Below are 18,179 nucleotides of genomic sequence, written 5' to 3'. Positions count from 1 at the left end.
AGCTGATAACTAATGGAAGGATTAAGATTTTTAAAAAGAAGTAATTTACAAATCTGTTTAACTTTCTGACCCCAGTTGATTTAAAATACATTGTTTTCCACCAGAGTACCCCTTTAACCACTTTAGGACCAAGCCCATTTACACCTTAAGGACCAGAGCCTTTTTTGCACATGTGGGGGGGGGGGGTCCACGGTCACATGTGGGGGGGGGGGGCACGGTTCTGGCACCATGGGGGCTTTATAACCGGAAGCAGGTATGACGCAGGCTCAAGTCATACAACGGTTTCCGTCTAAGGAAGAGCCGGCTCGTCCTTAGACGGTAACCAATGTATGACATGAGCCTGCGTCATACCTGCTGCCCCCCAGCTGACTTCTGTAGCTGGGGGCCAGCGTTAATAGCCGATATGTGGCGATCGCCACGGTCGGCTATTAACCCTTTAGATCGCCGCTGTCAAAGTTGACAGTGGCGTCTAAAGGGACATTTAAACCATCCCTGGTGGTCCAGTAAAGTGGATCGCCCCTTCGCAGCGCGATTGCAGGGGGAGGGGGGGGGCATCCACTGCTGAGGTAGCCTGAGGGCTTACCTCTCCTTCCATTTATATAACCAAATTCCCCAAAGGTTTTCCAGGGTCTCAAATAATAGCAAACTCCCTTCTGAGCCTAGATAAAAATGAGACAACATCTAATACCAACAAAATAATATGCTGTGTAGGGATGTACTCCACACAAGTCATGAAAATCCTGAGGAGATATTTAACAGAACTATGAGCAGATGGCGATCTAAAAGAGGTAATTGGACAGGGACCAAGCATTACATACAGAAGGGGTCCCATAGTCACCAAAAAGAAGGAAAAAGAAGTGACACTACAGATGGGAATTGGCTATCAAAACCGCAAAAAGGATCCTACCCATGTGGCCACTGCATAATGTGTAAGTACATGCCAAAGAAGACGACTTTCCTCAATCCACAAGACAAGAGGATATATGAAATAAGGGAATTCATTAACTGTAGGAGTTTAAGCGTAAAATTGTAGAATCCCTTAAATTTTGTAGTACTACGCAAATGAAATTAGGCCCCAGAAGAGGGGATATAGTCAATCCGTTACTGAGAGAAGAGGAAAAATGGATCTACAGGTTGAACTATAGATCCCAAATGGCCTAAATGAAGGATTCAATTTCACAGCATTTTTGTAACAAATAGAATTAAAATTAAATTTACCTAAAAATCAGAGAATCATATATACATGATACACAGATCTATCTGCTAAGGTATGAGAAATAACCCTCCTGAATTACTAACCAATATCACTACTTACCACTATGGTAGAAATGGTCCCCAGTGTGAACCAGGGATCCCGGATGGGGATATGTCACTGAGCGAAGACCTAAAATGAAATAAAAGTTAAATTAAACAAAAACATCAGAAATAAATACAATGATCGAAATCTAGACCTAATAGTGGAAAGATATACCTACAATCCAGGACTATTAGACCTCTCCTTCCCCCCTCCCCTCCAAATTAAAATTGACAACAAATTTATTTGAATTTATATCCAAAAGTGAAAAACTATATATGAGGACTTTGTCCTTTCTATCCACCTTCATAAAATGCAAATGTACACCGCCTGCTGCCATTGCTTACTGAACCTCGGTGTCTACACCGATCCTCCCCACCAGGTGCCCGGGTGACGACCGGAGTTCGTGCCCGAATTGACTTTTACTTCGGATTGTTGAATGTATATGTTGCTCTCACCGGACCTCTCTCTTTCCCTCCCACCCCCCTCGTCCCTTCTCTCCCTCTATCTTGCTCTTTTTCTCTTCCTCCCTGGCTTTGTTCTTTTTCTTATTTCTTTCTCATTTCCTGCCTTATCCCTTCCCACATGTCTTTATCATCACCCTATTGTGGTTAGGTATCCCCCCTTACCGAGGCCCAAGGTAAATGTTTTCTTGGTCACGCTCCCCCATGATCTACCTGAGTATGCTCCCTGGGGTATACAGACCACTCGTGGACCCGTGCGGTCTCCCGCTGGACCTTACCCAATCCATACAGGTCCATGCAATAGACTAGGTTGCTCACATACTTACAAATTTCCTCCAACTGGATAGACTTAGTACGACCCCTGGGGCCCACTAGTCAAGACACCATAGAACCCCTGGGAGTAGTAGTGACTCCCCTGAGGAACATCGTGTCCATGGAAACATTTATCTCACATTCTCAATGTTCTGTTTTTTTTTACATTGGCACTGTTATATTTGACTCATTGATTGTCATCGCCTAACGGCCTCGCATGATATTGTTAAAGTTGTTATTGCTTTTTCTTGACATAAAATCAATAAAAACTTACTTTGGAAAAAAAAAATGCAAATGTATTGTAAAAATAAAATTTACAACGAAAATATCTAGACTTATCTCCAACAGTGAAGAGTAATAAACGAAGATACTGTCAATCGTCTCTCCTACAAAATCAACCCCCTCTAACATATCCCCTTGGGAACTTACATAAACTGTTTCTTAAACCATATTGGAACTGATAATCTATATAGCTATTAGGATATTAATTAATAAACAAACATCTAGGAGTCTAATGTAACATTAGATTTAAATAATAAATAAATAAATTATTTAGAATCACATACAAAAAGATAATAGGAACATTGTAAGAATGGAATCATACATGAGAGGGGGAATCACGTGGCCGGAGCTGTGGAATGATTACATGATAGTTATACTCACTACGGGAGCTGTGTTTACATACAGAAACAATCACGTGACCTGTTAAAAGACACGTGATCGGACACCACAAGATGGTGACGTACTAACAGGAAGCGGCATCATGGGACACGCAAGAATGATGTCGACACGTGACCCATAGGAAGTAAAAAATGATGCAGACCAATGAAAAGGAGTGCCGGGATGACGTCATCACCGGAGCAGAAATTGACAAGGGAGATATGTTGTACGAACCTATGGGACCCGGAGGTGGAATCACGGAGGACATCGCAATTGCAGGAAGTGATTAATGATTGGAAGATCAGATTAACCACACCTAGGTAATAAAAAGCAGGAATAGCGTCTTTCACGCAAGTGTTACCCGTGACAAAGCTGGTTTTCTTCAGCAGAACATCGGGGGGGGGGGGGGGTACACGCGTGTGGAATATTAATCGCACAAGGGCAGACCATATTAGGGAGACAAAGAAGCAGTAGATCCAGCACTATTCTTTGCAGCTTTATTGTAACACAGCACTCGGATAAAATCAGCAAACACATCATTGATGTGTTGGCTGATTTTATCCGAGTGCTGTGTTACAATAAAGCTGCAAAGAATAGTGCTGGATCTACCGCTTCTTTGTTCCACTATTGGGTGTTGGCTGGACACCGATCCGTGCACATTGGAGGGGTTTTGGTGAGCTGGACAAGTGTCTGTGAACTTTCATATTAGGGAGAGTCTATTGCTACCAATTGGTGCTATTTGAACTTATATAAGGGGCAGACCAAATTGAACCATGTATCGTCGACAATATAAATGAACGAACAGCAAATTAATATTGCAATAAACCCCGACCAAAAAGTGGATACATGTAAATCACTAAACAAAGGCTCTGATCCTCTATGTAATTTTAATTACATATCACTGTATATATGAGCACTTAGGGTATATAAACCTTTTAACAATACAAAAATAAAAGTACAATTTTAAGGGGGGTCCCTGGAATTAGTCCCATCTGGGTCTAGGCTTAGAAGGGCATTTGATATTACCTCTCCTTCCATGTCGGCTCCTGCGCTGAGAATGATAAAGCCTGGCATGACCAGGCTTTACCATTAGAGCACAGAGCACACAGATCAATGTGGTTCTATGAAACCCCATTGCTCTGTATGATGAATCTAATGATTCCTCCTAAAAGTCCCTTAAGGGGACTAAAAGCGTAAAAAAAAGTAAGTTTACCAAAAAGTAAAAAAAAAAAAAAAAGAAACATTAAAAGGGGATTCCAGGCAAAACCTTTTTTATATATCAACTGGCTCCGGAAAGTTAAACAGATTTGTAAATGACTTCTATTAAAAAATCTTAATCCTTCCAATAGTTATTAGCTTCTGAAGTTTTCTGTCTAACTGCTCAATGATGATGTCACGTCCCGGGAGCTGTGCATGATGGGAGAATGTTATGAGTGTTAGCCTCAGTTTTTGTGTTAGGGTCCCATCCTATATGAGGCCACCTCCCCGTGGTGGATGGGGACACACGTTTTGAGCAAAAAGTGCACTAAGAGCCTCCATTTTGTTGACCAAGTGTGCTGCTGCCATTTTCTTTTTTTACATATTTTGTACTTGCCACAGCAGCGTGCATCCATGTATTGGGTATAGGTGCTGGCTACATTTTAGTTTTTTTTTTTTTTTTTTTTTTTTTGCTGTGCAAATTGGGGGGAGTGGCTCCCTCTGTAGCCGTGCATCCCCTTCCCTATTTCACAGAAGGTGGTTTGGATCGTTAGTGGATCCAGCATTTCACCCAGCCTGAGGTGAGTGTTAGGGTCCCATCCGACATGAGGCCACCTCCGCGTGGTGGATGGGTGGACACGTTTTGATCAAAAAGTGCGCTAAGAGCCTCCATTTTGTTGACCAAGTGCTGCTGCCATTTTCTTTATTTACAGGTTTTGTACTTGCCACAGCAGCGTGCACCCGTGTATTGGGTTTAGGTGCAGGCTACATTTTTGTTAGTTTTTTTGTTTTTTCTGTGCAATTCGGGGAGAATGGCTCCCTCTATAGCCGTGCATCCCCTCCCCTATTTCACAGGAGGTGGTTTGGATCGTTAATGGATCCAGTATGTCACCCAGCCAGAGGTGAGTGAGTGTTGGGGTCCCATCTGATATGAGGCCACCTCCGCGTGGTGGATGGTTGGACATGTTTTGATCAAAAAGTGCGCTAAGAGCCTCCATTTTGTTGACCAAGTGTGCTGCTGCCATTTTCTTTTTTTTACATGTTTTGTACTTGCCACAGCAGCGTGCACCCGTGTATTGGGTTAAGGTGCTGGCTACATTTTTGTTTGTTTGTTTTTGCTATAAAAATATATCGTTAATTAAACCGCATGGTCAATGGCGTACGCGCAAAAAAATTCCAAAGTTCAAAATAGCGTATTTTTGGTCACTTAATATATCGTGAAAAAATGTATAAAAAGCGATCAAAAAATACGATCAATACAAAAATGGTACTGCTAAAAACTTCAGATCATTTACACATAAAAATAAAAAAGTTATAGGGGTCAGAAGATGACAATTATAAACGTATTCATTTTCGTGCATGTAGTTATGACTTTTTCCAGAAGTACAACAAAACCAAAGCTAAAAGTAGGGTATCATTTTAATTGTATAGACCTACAGAATAAAGATAAGGTGTCATTTTTACTGAAAAATGTACTGCGTAGAAACGGAAGCCCCCAAAAGTTACAAAATGGTGTTTTTTCTTCAATTTTGTCGCACAATGATTTTTTTTTTCTGTTTTGCCATAAATTTTTAGGTAAAATGACTGATGTAATTACAAAGTATAATTGGTGTTATAAATAAAATGCCATTATATGGATTTTTAGTTGCAAAATTGAAAGGGTTATGATTTTTAAAATGTAAGGAGGAAGAAACGAAAGTGCAAAAAAGGAAAAAAACGCTCGGTTGAACAGACATGGCCTTCAATTTCGGACACATTCTCTCTCCAAAAGCCCAATGGCACTCCTTCTCTTCTGAGCATTGTAGATCGCCCGCAGAACACTTTACATCCACACATAGGGTATTTCCATTTGGGGGGCTTTTTTCCAATTTGCCTTTTGAAAATGAAAAATGTAGGGTAACACCAGCATTTTAGTGAATTTTTTTTTTTCATTTTCATATCCAACTTTAACGATAATTAATCAAACACCTGTGGGGTGTTAATATTCACTACACCCCTTGTTATGCTCCATGAGGGGTGTAGTTTCCAAAATGGGAATTTATTGTTTTGTGTTTATGTCAGAACCGCTGTAAAATCAGCCACCCCTGTGCAAATCACCAATTTTGACCTCAAATGTACATGGTATGCTCTCACTTCTGAACCATGTTGTGCACCCACAGAGCAATTTGCGTCCACATATGGGGTATTTCTGTACTCAGGAGAAATTGTGTTACAAATTTTGGGGGTCTTTTTTCCCTTTTACCGCTTGTGAAAATTAAAAGTATGGGGCAACACCAGCATGTTAGTGTGAAAAAACATCCTGGTGTAGACCCCAACTTTACCTTGTCATAAGTGGTAGAAGGAGAAAAAGCCCCCAAAAATTTGTAATACAATTTCTCCCGAGTGTGGAAATACCCCATATGTGGCACTAAACTGTTGCCTTGAAATATGACAGCGCTCCACAGCGAGAGAGCGCCATGCGCATTTGAGGCCTAAATTTGGGATTTGCATTTGCCACCAAAATACCCTACAGCAGTGTTTCCCAAACAGGGTGTCTCCAGCTGTTGCAAGACTCCCAGCATGCCTTGAGAGTCAGTGGCTGTCCTGCAATAATGGGAGTTGTTGCTTTTACAACAGTTGGAGGTTCCGTTTTGGAAACAGTGCTGCACAAGACTTTTTTTTTACATTTTTATTGGGGGGGGGGGGACTGTGTAAGGGTGTGTGTATGTAGTGTTTTGCTTTTCATTTTGTGTAGGTGCAGTGTAGTGTTTTAGGGTACATTCACACGGGTGGGGGTTTATAGTGAGTTTGAGCTGGGAGTTTGAGCTGTGGCGGAAAATTTGCTGCATCTCAAACTTGCAGCAGAAAACTCGCTGTAAAACCCCACCCGCGTGAATGTACCCTGTACATTCACATGGGGGGGGGGGGAGTAAATCTTCTAAATCTTCAGCTGTTGCAAAACTACAACTCCAAGCATTCACTGACAGACCATATATGCTGGGACTTGTAGTTATGCAACAGCTGGAGGCACATTGGTTGTGAAACAATGAGAGCTTGTTACTTAACTCAGTACTTCTCAACCAATGTGCCTACAGCTGTTGCAAAACTAGAACTCCCAGCACGTACAGTCTCTGAGTGCATGCTGGGAGTTGAATTTTTGTAACAGCTTGAGGCACACTGGTTGCTAAACCCTGAATTAGGACACAAACTCTGTTTCACAACCAGTGTTCCTTCAGCTGTTGCAAAACTGCAACTCTCAGCATGCATTGACAGCAGAAGGGCATACTGAAAGTTGTAGTCTTGCAACAACTGTCCATGCATGCTGGAGGTTGTAGTTATGCAACAGCTTGAGGCACACTTTTTCATAGAAAAAATGTGCCTCCAGCTGTTGCACAACCACAACCACCAGCATGCGCAGGCTACCAAAGGGTATGCTGGGAGTTGTAGTTGGAGCTCCAGCTGTTGCAAAACTACAACTCCCAGCATGTCCTTTGGCTGTGCATGCTTAGGGTTGTTGCTAAGCAACAGCAGGAGGGGAACAGGCATCACCTCCTGCTGTATCCTGCCGTCTGCACTGCCAGGACTTCCACCGCTCCTGCTGCTCCTGTCCACCACCGCTGCTCCTGAGGGGACCCCCTCCAGGCCAGGCAAAGGTAGGAGACCCCCGCCGGCCTCGATCACCACCCAGCAGGGTAGTGATTGGTCGGTCATTCTGACTGATCAATCACGTGATCGTGAGGGGGCACCCATGCCACCTCACTCCTGCTGGACAGACTCATTCACCCTTTTTTTCTGAGTCACTGGGTCACCTGAGACACAATTGACCCACAATCACTGAAAATCGCCGGTCTAAACGGACCCGCGATTAGTGGCAATAGCCGACACTGGGGTTCTCAGGATACCCCGAGGGGTTTGCACGGGGTGCCTGCTGAATGATTTCAGCAGGCATCCCGGTCCAGTCCCCACCTCTCATCATGGGCATATAGGTTTGCCCTGGGTCTTTACCCCCTTAAGGACCAGGCCCATTTTGGCCTTAAGGACCAGACCAATTTTATTTTGCCTTCTAAAAATCAGAGCTCTCTTATATTTCCATCCACAGACCCATATGAGGGCTTGTTTTTTGCACCACATATTGTATTTTGTAATGACATCACTTATGTTATCATAAAATGTACGGCGCAACCAAACAAATATTAGTTATGTGGGAAAATTGAAAAGAAAACCGCAATTTAGCAAATTTGTGAAGGTTTTGTTTTCACGCTGATATGTTTTCTTTATTCTGTGGGTCAATACGATTAAAATGATACCCATTTTATATGCTTTTCTATAATTGTACCTCAAACCATTTTAACAAAATTAGTATGTTTGAAATTGCCCTATTTTGACCACCTATAACTTTCTCATTTTTCTGTATATGGGGCGATATGAGGGCTAATTTTTTGCGCCATGATCTGCAGTTTTCATCAGTACCAATTTTGCTTAGGTTTTACGTTTTATACATTTTTTTATTAATTTCTTTTGTAATAAAATGTGACAAAAAAGCAGCAATTTTTGACTTTTACATTTTTTTTTACATTTACGCCATTCACCGTACGGGATAATTAACAATATATTTTAATAGTTCAGACTTTTACGCACGCGGTTTCCAATTTTTTAACTTTTTTATTTGAAATTTTTTTTAACTTTTTTTTTACACTTTTTAAATCCCCATAGGGGACTATTCATAGCAATCATTTGATTGCTAATACTGTTCAGTGCTATGTATAGGACATCGCACTGATCAGTATTATCGGTGATCTTCTGCTCTGGTCTGCTCGATCTCAGACCAGAGCAGAAGACCCCGGGAGACAGCCGGAGCCAGGTGAGGAGACCTCTGGCTGCCACACTGGAGGATCGGATCCCCGCGGCAGCGCTGCAGGCGATCCTATCATCCATTCAAAGTACCGCACTGCCACAGATGCCGTGATCTGTATTGATCATGGCATCTGAGGGGTTAATGGTGGACATCCGCGAGAATGCAGATGTCCACCGTTACCGGTGGGTCCCTGGCTGCTGATAGCAGCCGGGACCTGCCGCGCATGACACGTTTTTTGTGTGACCAGTTGACATTACTCATTTTACCCTAAGATGTATGATAACCCCCCCCCCCCCCCCCAAAAAAAAAATAATAATAATTGTGTAAGGAAATTTAAACAAAAATCATAATTTTTAAATTTGGAGGGGTTTCTTTTTCACACTGTACACTTAGGGTAAAAATTACTTATTTTTTAAATTCTCTGGGTCAATATGATTAAAATGATACCCATGGTTACATACGTTTCTATTACTGTACTGCTTTTTAAAAATCTCAAACTTTTTTTTGCAAAATCAGTACATTTAAAATTACCTAATTTTGACCACCTCTAACTTTTTTATTTTTCTGTATTTAGGAATGTGTGAGGGCTAATTTGATCTGTAGTTTGTTTTAGTATCACAAACATTTAGTTTGCACATATGTGACTTTTTGATCGCTTTTTATAAAACTTTTTTGCAGTTTGATGCCGTTTGCCATAGGGGATCATTAAAATTATATTTTTATAGTTTGGATATTTACGCACACGACAATATCAAATATGTTTATTATTTATCTTTTTTTTACGCTTTTGTGTATTAATATGGGGAAAAGGGGTGATTTAAAACTTTATTGGGGAGGGGGTTTTTAAAATAATTTTTTCACTTTTTTACATTTATTTAACAATTTTATAGTCCCCATAGGGGACTATTTATAGCAATCATTGGATTGCTAATACTGTTCAGTGCTATGCATAGGGCATAGCACTGATCAGTATTATCGGCTATCTCCTGCTATGGTCTGCTGGAAGGCAGATTAGTGCAGAAGACCCTGGGAGATGGACTGGGGCAGGTGAGGGGACCTCAGTCCACCATCTTGGCTGATCTGATCCCCGTGGCAGTACCGCGGGTGATTAGATCAGCCATTCAAAGTTTTGCATTGCCGCAGATGCCGTGATCTGTATTGATCACGGCATCTGAGGGGTTAATGGCAGACATCAGCACGATCGCTGATGTCTGCCATTACCGGTGGGTCCGCGGCTGCTGACAGCTGCCGGGACCCACCGGAAATGAAGCGAGCACAGCTCCTGCGCTCGCGTCACAGCCGTGCCATAAATGTACATTGCTTTTGCGAAGTGACACTATGCAGCGCCGTACATTTACGACGCATGTGCTTAAGGGATTAAGTTAGAATTTAAAAGAAAGAGATAAATAAAAGAAAATAAACAAAAGACAAGATGCAGCTTTGTATTATTCTTATAGCACAAAATAATAGCACAATTACTTTACCTTTTATCACCAGAATAAAATATAATTTTAATGTAGTTCACAGATATTTGTTCATTTTGTTACATATTTTCTCTAATTACATGCAAAGTACTCACACAAAAAGAAAAGGTTTACATTTTGCTATAAAGAATATATAAAGAAGCTTGTTTTTCTAATAACAGCAAACACCATTACTGAAACCGTATGGGACTGAAAAGGTTTTTAATGTAACAAAACAATCTTTTATTTGTTTTAAAAGTTTGAAGCAGGTTGCCTTTTTTTATTTTAGGATATCTATTAAAATGCATTTTCGTAATAAAGTAACCCTCATCGAAAAATGATGTTTTCTAGATGGTCATAAAACACTGAGGTAGTTCCCAGTGGGAAATGCAATTTATAAATCAGAATATTCTAATTGTTTAAAGGGGCACTCCGGCCCTAAGACATCTTATCCCCTCCGGCCTTAAGGCAACTTATCCCCTAGGGGCGTGAAAGCCGCCACGCCCCCTACCATAGGCTTGGATTTAGGGGGCGGAGCGTGATGTCACATGGGCGGAGCCGTGACATCATGATACTCCGACCCCGAGATTGTGATTCATCAGACTCGGAGCGATGTTTGCTCAGGAGGCTGATGATAGCAGGGTACTGCATGAAAAATTGTGATCAGGCATCTTTTCCCCTATCCTTTGGATAGAGAATAATATGTCTTAGGGTCTGAGTACCCCTTTAAAGATGTTTTCTCTTTCATAGACAGTGTTGCCATTACTTCCTGATCAATCAGGGTTAATTTGAAAGAACCACTATGATCCTTTGAATGAAAAATCTTTAACACTCAGCCACATACTATGCAGGGAAATGCAGCACACACCTACTTAAAGGACCTTAAAAAAAGTTCTCCACATGGCTTGTTTCTGGCACCATTCACTGCTCCCCGATGCCATGTCCTCCTCTACCCACTGTTCTATTCTCTCTCTGCTCCTTCCTCCTGTGCACCCTATTAAAACTACATTTACCAGCAGTCTTCACTGCCGAGATCATTAGAAAGGAGGCATGATTTTCCATTATGTCACAAGAGGCATGTAATAGGCATGGTTTGATGTGATATTATACAGAAGGGAACGTGGCTTGTCTGGATATTGACAAAAAGGGGTGTGGCTTACACAGACGAGGACCCTGAAAGTCAATATAAAGTGTCACATGATCTCTCTCTCAGTTGGGGGGAAAGAGGGAAGAGAGTAGACTAAGTGGACAGAGGATGGCAGGTTTTTCTTCACTTCCTGCCTGCCACAGCATATTCCAACAGGGAAAATGGCCCTACAGATAATTAGTGTACATTACAATACAGTTTGGCTGGACAAAATATTAATAATGTTCGCTCTACAGAGTACCCCTTTAAAGCCTTGAGGAGTCGTGTTGGGGCTTGTTTTTAGTGGATCAATGGCATTTTGTATTGATAACTCTCATTTTACCAATTCTATGTGGGGTGAAATAAAGAAAAATAATAATACATTATTTAGTAATAATACATTAGTTTATTCTGTGGGTCAGTGGCACCAAAATTACAAAGCTTTTTATTTTTATTTTACAATGCCCTGTTCACAACCATATATCTTTTCTATTTGTCCACCTAAATACTGTATAAGGGTTAATTTTTGTGCCATAATATCTCATTGTTATTGCTTAAAACAAGGTGCAGAAGGTACTTTTTGTTTTGTATTTAAATATATCTATATATATACAGGGTCAGTACTTTCCTCAGGGAGAGGACACCTCTTCAGGTGTAACGGAGATTCAAGTATAGGCTATTTAGCACTCCGCAGGCCCCTGGGTAAATCAGTTCTGAGACTTCTTAATTGGAACCTGAGCTGTTTTGCAGAACACACTACCTGTGTAGGTGGTGTGGTGAACTAATTTGCATATATATATATATATAGAGAGAGAGAGAGAGAGAGAGAGAGAGAGAGAGAGAGAGAGAGAGAGAGAGAGAGAGAGAGAGAGAGAGATGAGCTAACTTTTGAAAAATTCAATTTGGCCGATTTGCCAAACTTTTCTAAAAACATTTGGTTCGATCCAAATTTATTTGTGGTGAATCTATATTAAAAACGTCTATTTCTGGACTACAGAGAGCCTCAATAGAGGTGTAGAACACTTTGCTTTGTTCTAACACACATATGGAGTGTGCTGGGGTAGTGAAATAATACTGCTATTCAGAATGACATGCAGATTACAGGCATCGCTTTTAGAATCACTGCAACAGAGCGGCACAATGACAGAGCTTGGAGGTGGCATCAGTATGAGGAGACCATATAGTGGCTGAATGACACAGCATGGAGGTATTGGCACCTTGAGGAGACCATACAGTGGCTAAATTACACAGCATGGAGGTGTTGGCAGCATGAGGAGACCATATAGTGGTTGAATGATAGAGTTTGGATATGGCTGAAGCATGTGGAGACCATATAGTGGCGGAATGACACAGCATGAAGGTGTTGGCAGCATTAGGAAACCATATAGTGGCTGAATGACACAGCGTGGAGATGTTGGCAACATGAGGAGACCATATAGTGGCTGAATGACACAGCTTGTATGTGGCTGAAGCATGAGGAGACCATATAGTGTCTGAATGGCACAGCCTGGAGTTGGCAGCAGCATGAGGAGACACTAGGACTTCACAATACCTAAGATTCAAAGATGAATTTTGAAATTGAAGTTGTAGATTTAGGGTAGCTAGTGCTACCAGTAAAAAATTTTAGGCCCAGACCCAGCAGCATCAGTAAACCCTATATTGGCTGAATGACACAGCCTGGCATTGGATGAAGCATCAGGAGACCATATAGTGTCTGAATGGCACAGCCTGGAGTTAGCAGCAGCATGAGGAGACACTAGGGCTTCACAATCCCTAAGATTGAAAGACGAGTTTTGAAATTTAAAATGAAGACTTAGGGTAGCTAGTGCTACCATAAAACATTTTTAGGCCCAGACCCAGGCCCAGCAGCATCAGTAAACCATATATTGGCTGAATGACACAGCCTGGAGTTGGCTGAAGCATCAGGAGACCATATAGTGTCTGAATGGAACAGCCTGGAGTGGGCAGAAGCATGAGGAAACCATTGAAATTTAAGATTTTAAAATTTAAGATTTTGAAACTGAAATTAAGATTTTTAAATGGAAATGTCACTACCCTTTCTGACATACTTATTGCGTATATGAGGGGAGTATATTACTCTTCACTATGCTTAAAACAGTATTTGTCTAGAACAGAAGCAGGTGTGTACTATTGGCTGTCCATTCACAGTATATGGTACAAAGGAATTTCACAGGATATTGGAAGATCTCCCTGCACTTGCCGGTAGTATAGATCAGATAAAATTCCGCAGCTAGACATACAAAGGTAGGTAATCTTTTATTCCATGCAACGCGTTTCTGGGCTGGGTCAACCCTTTTTTCAGGCATGATAGAAAGGGCTGACCCAGCCCAGAAACGCATTGCATGGAATAAAAGATTACCTACCTTTCTATGTCTAGCTGCGAAATTTTATCTGATCTATACTACCGGCAAGCACGGGGAGATCTTCCAATATCCTGTGAAATTCCTTCGTACCATTGTTACATGCTGATCTGGCATGGGAAGCCTGCTGCAGCCGGAGCTTTATTGAAACACTTACATAAGTGTTGTGCCTTACTCTTGCACAACCGAACCAGGTTAGCATAACCGATACTATTGTGCTATTCTGATCATATAATTGGGTCCTACACATAGGAGCGCTTTGTACCCCTCTTCTTTCACAGTATATAGACCATTGACATATTAACAGGTAGTAAATAGTACACTACTTAGATGTAAGTATGTGTAATGTACTTACGAGGATGACAATGTGAGTATTGTGTGTTCCAGTGACATGAACTCATCGGAGGAGCAGGAAAATATGATACAACTGAAGAACCACAACAAAGAATGAACGGCTTAAAGCCTACTGGAACTGAGGAACTTCAAAATAGTATATCTACCACCTGGGATAGTCACTCAATTCCAACAGCCGGTGGTCAGTATCCACAGTTCCCTGTTTCTGCTAGTCCTTGGCAATATTCCTTTTATAACTGGTATCAACATGGCAATAATGCTCGGAGAGTACCTCAAGGATACCCACATTTTTCCAACAATACACAGTCAATATATGGAGACCATATAGTGGCTGAATGACACAGCCTGGAGTTGGCTGAAGCATCAGGAGACCATATAGTGTCTGAATGGAACAGCCTGGAGTGGGCAGAAGCATGAGGAAACCATTGAAATTTAAGATTTTAAAATTTAAGATTTTGAAACTGAAATTAAGATTTTTAAATGGAAATGTCACTACCCTTTCTGACATACTTATTGCGTATATGAGGGGAGTATATTACTCTTCACTATGCTTAAAACAGTATTTGTCTAGAACAGAAGCAGGTGTGTACTATTGGCTGTCCATTCACAGTATATGGTACAAAGGAATTTCACAGGATATTGGAAGATCTCCCTGCACTTGCCGGTAGTATAGATCAGATAAAATTCCGCAGCTAGACATACAAAGGTAGGTAATCTTTTATTCCATGCAACGCGTTTCTGGGCTGGGTCAACCCTTTTTTCAGGCATGATAGAAAGGGCTGACCCAGCCCAGAAACGCATTGCATGGAATAAAAGATTACCTACCTTTCTATGTCTAGCTGCGAAATTTTATCTGATCTATACTACCGGCAAGCACGGGGAGATCTTCCAATATCCTGTGAAATTCCTTCGTACCATTGTTACATGCTGATCTGGCATGGGAAGCCTGCTGCAGCCGGAGCTTTATTGAAACACTTACATAAGTGTTGTGCCTTACTCTTGCACAACCGAACCAGGTTAGCATAACCGATACTATTGTGCTATTCTGATCATATAATTGGGTCCTACACATAGGAGCGCTTTGTACCCCTCTTCTTTCACAGTATATAGACCATTGACATATTAACAGGTAGTAAATAGTACACTACTTAGATGTAAGTATGTGTAATGTACTTACGAGGATGACAATGTGAGTATTGTGTGTTCCAGTGACATGAACTCATCGGAGGAGCAGGAAAATATGATACAACTGAAGAACCACAACAAAGAATGAACGGCTTAAAGCCTACTGGAACTGAGGAACTTCAAAATAGTATATCTACCACCTGGGATAGTCACTCAATTCCAACAGCCGGTGGTCAGTATCCACAGTTCCCTGTTTCTGCTAGTCCTTGGCAATATTCCTTTTATAACTGGTATCAACATGGCAATAATGCTCGGAGAGTACCTCAAGGATACCCACATTTTTCCTACAATACACAGTCAATATATGGAGACCATATAGTGGCTGAATGACACAGCCTGGAGGTGGCTGAAGCATGAGGAGACCATATAGTGTCTGAATGACACAGCCTGGAGTTGTCAGAAGCAAGAGGAGACCATTGGAATTTAAGATTTTTAAATAGATATGTAAGATTTTTAAATTGAAATTGATATTGAAATTTTAACTCCCAAATTAAAGTGTGGGTACAAAGGACCAAATCTAACAAGGAGTCACATGGCACATGGCAGCACAACGACAGAGCCTGGAAGTGGCATCAGTAGGAGGAGACCATATTGTGGCTGAATGGCACAGCCTGAAGTTGGCTGAAGCATGAGAAGAGACCATATGGTGACTGAATGAGACAGCCTGGAGGTGGCATCAGTATGTGGAGACCATATAGGGGCTGAATGACTGCCTGGAGGTTGTGACCGCATGGGGAGACCATATAGTGTCTGAATGGCACAGCCTGGAGGTAGCTGAAGCATGAGGAGACCATATAGTGGCTGGATGGCACAGCCTGGAGTTTGTGGCAGCATGAAGAGACCATGTAGTGTCTGAATGGCCCAGCTTTAAGTTGGCGGCAGAAGAGGAGACAATAGGACATCACAATCTCTAAGAATAAAAGATGAATTTTGAAATTTCCATTGAAGATGTATGGTACCTAGTACTACCATACACATAAACAGGTAATGTCCTAGGCCCAGCAGCATCACTAAACCATGTAGTTACTGAATTACACAGACTGGAGCTTGCTGAAGGATTAGTAATCCATATATTGGATGAAGGGCACAGCCTGGAGGTGGCTGAAGCATGAGGAGACCATATAGTGGCTGAATGACACAGCCTGGAGTTGGCTGAAGCATATGAAGAAACCATATATGCTGAATGAAACAGCCTAAAGGTGGCAGCAGCAGCATCAGGAGTCCTGAAAGTGACCCAGTGAAAGAGTGGTGCGGTGGGTGGCAATACTAGTACTCGGTGACGAAGGTAGGTGAAAAAAGGTCTGATGTGGAGGAATGTTTGTAACAGGGGAGCAGCGTCTTAAATCAGTTTGGCACTATCCATATTTGTGAAGTGTTGGTGTGGCACCATGGTCAATCTACTCTCATGTATCAGGCATTGGTGGTCTGAAATCCATGCTGATTGATGCCTGATTCCTCTTCACAAAGGTCAGTCTCTCGACATATTTCGTGGACAGACAAGTTCTCCTAGGGGTGACTATGGCCCCCGCCGCACTAAACACCTGCTCTGATGGCACACTACTGGCCGGGCAGGAAAGTTTTTCAAGGGCAAACTCTGCTAGTTGCGGCCACAAATCAAGTTTGGCTGCCCAGAAGTCCAGTGGATCTTCACGGTGTTTTGGCATGGGCATGTCAAGGTGTGCCACCACCTGCTGGTTCAGGTTCTGCTCCAGGTCTACCTTCTGCTGATAAGTTGCATCACTATGCAGGTGAAGAAAGCTACTCATCAGTGACTGTAAACTCAGGCTGCTGCTGATGGAGCTGGTACTCCTCCTGCCACCTCACACCTCCCCAGCAGCCATGGCAGTGGAAGGTGAGCGCAGGGCCTCCCCTCCCGATTCAGACCTGTGAGAGGATGGACAATGGCACCGATAGCCATCAACCAACTGATTACATAGGATGGTGAAACCTAAACTGTGCTCCATTGTGCCCCTCCTCCTCAAGTTCAGCCCCCACAGGGCTCATGTGGCCGTGAGATGTAGGCACTACATCTCCATTACCCTGACCAGCCGTTGTTTCCAACACGTGTTGTAAGAAATGAAGCAGGGAAATGACGTAATTCATTCTGTAATCCTGGCGACTTACTAATAATGTGGCTTCCTCAAAGGGCCTGAGCAAACAGCAGGGGTCCTGTATGAGCTGCCATTGGTACACAGGGGAGTACCCCTATTCGCTTGGATCATCAAGAAATCGGTGATGGCTTTTCTCTGTTCCTACAGTCGGTCCAACACATGGATGGTGGAATTCCAACGTGTGGCAATGTCACAATTTAGTCTATGTTAGGGGATACCGTTTTGACGCTGCAGCTAAAGGAGGGTGTGCTGTGTGGTGTACGAGTGGCTAAAGAACATGCAAAGTTTCCTTCCCATTGTTAGGATGATTTGCAAATGGGGCGAACACTTCAGGAACTGCTTAATAACCAGATTGAAAACGTCGCAGTTGCAGTGCAGACAAGGGCCCTCATTTACTATTGCAAATTGCACCTGAAAATCTGTCTGCGCCAGAATATGCGCCTTAAATTCTGTCTGCGCCTGAATTTGCTCCTGAAATTGCGCCTGAATTGAAAAAACCCCGACTAACTCTCCATTTTGCTAAGAAAACACAAAAGGGGAGTGGCCGGCGCATGGCTCAGCCTTCCCAGTCGCAGTGCAGACAAGGGCCCTCATTTACTATTGCAAATTGCACCTGAAAACCTGTCTGCGCCAGAATATGCGCCTTAAATTCTGTCTGCGCCTGAATTTGCTCCTGAAATTGCGCCTGAATTGAAAAAACCCCGACTAACTCTCCATTTTGCTAAGAAAACACAAAAGGGGGCATGACCATAGAAAAGGGGCGTGTTCCCGACATTTTCACGAAATCCCAACATATTT

At 42.2% G+C, this 18,179-nt stretch overlaps 1 long non-coding RNA gene across 2 annotated transcripts in view; it reads right to left on the bottom strand.

The window, feature by feature from the left end:
* Positions 1-18,179, bottom strand: part of LOC130366983 (uncharacterized) — a 114,810-nt gene that overhangs the window by 23,984 nt on the left and 72,647 nt on the right. For both annotated transcript variants that reach the window (XR_008892027.1, XR_008892026.1), the window contains exon 3: positions 1,316-1,384. This is a non-coding gene — a long non-coding RNA (uncharacterized LOC130366983). The remainder of the gene's footprint in view (positions 1-1,315; positions 1,385-18,179) is intronic.

Source organism: Hyla sarda, chromosome 4 (assembly GCF_029499605.1).
Source record: "Hyla sarda isolate aHylSar1 chromosome 4, aHylSar1.hap1, whole genome shotgun sequence".
Classification (NCBI taxonomy): Eukaryota; Metazoa; Chordata; class Amphibia; order Anura; family Hylidae; genus Hyla; species Hyla sarda.
The sequence above is the reverse complement of the archived record's forward strand: the minus strand, read 5'-3'. Positions and strand labels throughout refer to the sequence as shown.